This window comes from Triticum urartu, chromosome 2 (genome assembly GCF_003073215.2).
Source record: "Triticum urartu cultivar G1812 chromosome 2, Tu2.1, whole genome shotgun sequence".
Classification (NCBI taxonomy): Eukaryota; Viridiplantae; Streptophyta; class Magnoliopsida; order Poales; family Poaceae; genus Triticum; species Triticum urartu.
In genome coordinates, this window is record NC_053023.1 from 739,584,023 (window position 1) to 739,588,993 (window position 4,971).

Consider the following 4,971-nt stretch of genomic DNA (forward strand, 5'->3'; position numbering starts at 1 on the left):
TGGGGAGAGAATATTGAAACGTATTAGTTTAATCTTTTTGGGAATATAAAAATACAATATTATGTCTACGTTTTTCTAAAATCCTAGTTTAATCTTTTTGAGAATATAAAAATACAATATTTAGGCCTTTTTACCTTTTATGCTTTAGGAAAGAAACTGGAGCCCAGTCCCGGCTCAAGGTCATGCTTTTTAGGTTTGGGTTATCAAGCCGGACTACCTAACCCTAGTTTTGCTTGTAACAATATTGATGGATGCCCCACACCATGAACCCCAAAACAATATTGATGGATGCCTCACACCATGAACCCCAACAGGCACAGACTAGGCGGCCCACAACATGAGAGACACATGGATCCTATGTTGTGCAGTCAAAAGAAAGTGATGCACTATGTTGCCGTGTGGTGAGCCAAAAGAAGCGTGGCACCCTCGATTGTAGAATTCTAATTTTTCATTGTTTGAACCATGGATTTTGCCTCGTAGAAGTTAGTACTAGAGTTTTAACCATTGCAGACAATGTTTTACTCCCTCCGTAACTTAATATAAGACGTGCTTTTGACACTGTCATAGTGTCAAAAAAGTCCTATATTAAGTTACGAGTTAAATGCACTGGACGTCCTAAATGTTTTGTCGTTTTGTCACTTTAGTCCTAATTCTTCCAAAATGCACCTTTAGGTTCTAATTCTTTAGTAAGTGGTTCATACGAGGTCCTTTTTTCACAAGCGCTCGCTGACCTGCCCATGTGGCGCGTTAACCGATGCCACGCCGACTGAGGTCCCAACCGCCAGGCGAGAAAAATACACTAGAGTTCCTAAAAGTTTCTTGGCAGTGTCACTTTAGTCCTACTTCTTTCAAAATGCACGTTTAGATCCTAATTCTATAGTAAGTGGTTCACCCGAGGTCCTGTTTTGCTCAATCGTTCGCTGACCTGCTTGCGTGACATGTTGACCCATGCCACGTCAACTTAGAGGCCGCTGCAGTTGCTCTTTTTTTTGACAAAAAGACCATTGTAATCCTCCCCTCTTGACATTTCCTGGTCCCTGCCGAATCTCTCTCTCTCTCTCTCTCTCTCTCTCTCTCTCTCGTGCCCACAATGTTGCCATGGCCAGGGTAACGGGGAAGCGGGTGATGAAGAGGAGCGTTGGAGCATCCTCAGCGGGCCAACGCACAACCAAGCATGTCAGCGAATGATCGTGCAAAAAAGGACCACTTGTGAACCAATTACTATAGAATTAGGACCTAAACGTGCATTTTAAAAGAAGTAGGACTAAAGTTACACTGCCCAGAAACTTTTAGGACCTCCAATGTATTTTTCTCGCCAAGCAGTTGGGCCCTCTGTCGACGTGGCATGGGTCAATGTGCCACGCAGGCAGGTTAGCAAGCGCTCGTGAAAAAAGGACCTCGGATGAGCCACTTACTAAAGAATTAGGACCTAAAGATGCATTTTGGAAGAATTAGGACTAAAGTGACACCCAGATGAAACTTTTAGGACCTCCAGTGCATTTAACTCTTAAGTTACAGGGGTAGTATTTTATAAGACCTTAGAGACAAACAAAAAATCACGTGCATATGAGGAAAATGGAGAGCAGGAATATTGGTAAACACCGTGGAAATATACCCCACGTCAGATGAAATGCGGCCTATGATTAGTCTCTTCACTTCTTCCTCGAGACCAGTCTATCGGAGTCTCCTATTCGCCGCTCTGTGCAGCAAACAGTCAGCCTTCCGCATAGGCACTAGTAGAAAAAGGGTCAAATGTGAAGCACATTAGTGCCGGTTTGAATTTGAGCCGGCACTAATGTGTACATTAGTGCCGGTTCGTGGAGGCGATCAATAGTACCGGTTCGTGGCGAACCTTTAGTACCGGTTCATGCCACGAACCGGTACTAAAGAGGCTGTGTCAGCCCGCGGTCAGACTATGGCCCCATCATCACCATTTAGTGCCGGTTCATACCACGAACCGGTACTAATGAGGTTATGGCAAGCTGTTTTTAGTCCCACCTCACTCCCCTAACAAGGCTTTTACCACCTTAAATATGTTACTTCTCAAACTATCACAAGCACTTGGTCTTCATTGAACTCTATGTGTAGAATTTGTGGCCGCAATATGAGTCTTCACCGGTTTATAAATCGTTGAGGACTCATATTGACAATTCAGATTGTACACAAAAAGATCATTGATGATCAAAGTTTTTTTTATGTATAAGATCATATTGACAATTCAGACTGTAAAGAAATATAAGATCATGATCTAAATGCTCTTATATTTTTTGCGTTCAGTATGCACCATTCAAAGCGACGCCATCAACTTTCAATCATTTATGCCTTCATTTGCTATTTTTCATGCATTTAATGATTTGCTATTTTTCATTCGTTTACTGATTTGTTTAGAGAGCCAAATGACCGTGAAATTGAAAATCACTACAAAATGAACTCTGAAAATGTTGAATTTTGGCAAACTAGATGAAAAACTACTCACAAATAAATAGAAAAAAAATAAATATAACAGAAAAGAAAAAACTATACAAAAACTACGCAGAAATAAATAGAAGAAAATAAAGTAGAAAAGAAAAAAAACTATAAAAAATTGGGGCGCTGCCCTGTGGCCTGCTAGGCCACGGGCGTGCAATTACAGGATCTAAAGGCCCAGCAGACTCACAGGGCAGCGCGCAGAAGTTAGGCCCACAAGTCTGCTATATAGAGGAGTTCAAAGAGGCAGCCGCGGCTGGGTTTATAAATCAGTGCGGCTGCCCTTCGCCCGGCAAAGATGATGAGTTATTATATATATCATTTATGAAAGAAACCGCAAATTAGTTTGAACTGGATGGATCCTAGCTCTAAGTGATCAAGTATATATATATGCCATATCCATATCCATATCAAGTATAACAACTCATTATAACGTAAAACAATCCTAAATTAAATTGATAACACAAATTTAAAGGAAAAATAAAAAATAAAACAAAAACCCACAAACATTTAGTACCGGTTGGTGTTACCAACCGGTACTAATGATCTACCGCCCCCGGAGCTGGCTCGTGCCACGTGGTTTCCCTTTAGCACCGGTTCGTGCTGAACCGGTACTAAAGGGGGGGCCTTTAGTGCCCACACTTTAGTACCGGTTGTGGAACCGGCACTAAAGGGCCTTACGAACCGGTGCTATTGCCCGATTCTGCACTAGTGAGGGTAGCACCCCAACTGTGCCGACCCATGGCGTACTACATAGGCTTGACAACAGTAGCTAGCAAGCTACTATAGCGAGTCGGTTGATGTCGCGATAAGTTTTCAGAAAACATGGGGAAAATATTTTAAATAAATTATGGAATTTTAAAAAAAAAGAACACTTTTAAAATTTTGACTTTTTTGGAAAAGTGAACAGTTTTTGAAATTATAAACATGTCTTTTAATATTGTGAATGTTTTCTGAAACCCCAAACATTTTTATAAAAATGATATTCTTAAAATTCTCAATTTTTAAAAAAATGAAATAATTTTAGAAAAAATTGTGAATACATAAACATTTTTTATTACAAACCATTTTTAAACTTGTGACATTTTTTTTGAGAAAAGAACAACCACTGAAGATAAAACAACAAAAGGAAAAATTCTGTGAAGAAACCAACAGAAAAATAATAATAAGAAAAAGACGGACCAAAACCTTCTGAGAGGTTCTCAAAATGTGTAGAAGTCGGGCAAATAACCTTCCCAAAAGTTCTTTAAGAAAACTATTTTGAACATCGAGATTGGTAGAAGCGTGTAATAATAGGTTAAATGGGCTGACCCATCTCACCTCTCGTCGCTCGCTCGTTCTCCGTGCAAAGCGTTGACATTTTGACGCAGCATGTATTTGCCCAGACTATCCCCCGACAACTTCCAACAGAGATGCAATGGCGATGAGCGAATTCCAGTAGGCCTAGTCTCTGGCGAGCTCCTTTATGCGCAACTCTCTCCCATCCGCGGAGCGGCGTCTTCATCCATAAGTATATATATACTGCAACCTGTTGAAAGAACCGATTGCGTCCTTCCTGGATTACGCTGTTGGTGATTGACGTACTCTGATGACGAGAGGACCATGCCTTGTGTCATGACTTGACATTGGTTAACTATCCAATTGCTATGCCAAATCCCTTTCCAAAATTTCAATATCTGACATGATCGTTCCAACGATGTCAGCAACATTTGTGTTCGTTTGTAAATGGTCATGTGCCCACACTTGTTTCGCAAGTCTATAGTTGCCCTCCAACGAATCCAGCATCAATAAAATAGGAGAATGATCGGAAGTCGCGGCTGTGAGATGTTCCACTGTAGCCAACAAGAATTGTGCACACCATTCAGCTGAGCCCAAGGCCCTGTCCAACCGAACACTCGTGAAACAACCCTCAACAACTTTTTTTCTCAAAAGTCCATGGTTTTGCTTGAAAGCCAGGATCAACCAGGCCACAAATATCTATTGCGTCTCAAAACCTTGAATTTGAGTCTGACTACGCTGACCTACACTATCATGTTCATCAAAACGAAATGCATCCATCGAAGATCGTTCAAAGAGCATATATCCTTCATTGTGTCCCATGTTCTATGATGCAGCTGAGTTTGTGCTTCGCCGTAGAAACATGACAACCTTAGGGGGCTGCTTCCAAGTTTAGAAACTTTCACATCTGTATGGTACTTAGAGTATCCCAAAACATAGCTAGACCACCACTTCTACCGGTGATGTCAATAACATAAGCATTATCATAGCCTAAAGAACCAACAAGATTTTCAGCATGGACCTCGCTCTAAGTCACTACAATGCAAAGAACTATAGGGGAAAACTTTATCACGATTTAGGGAGCTCTCCAATTTTCTAGGTGTTGCATATCCCACCACAGTTTCAACACAAGAGACTCATTGTGCCCGGTGGTCCTCCACTTGGGAGGCCACCAATCGTGGATCAATGGTTTTGCCGGTCACACTTAACTTCATAGGGCCATTTTTG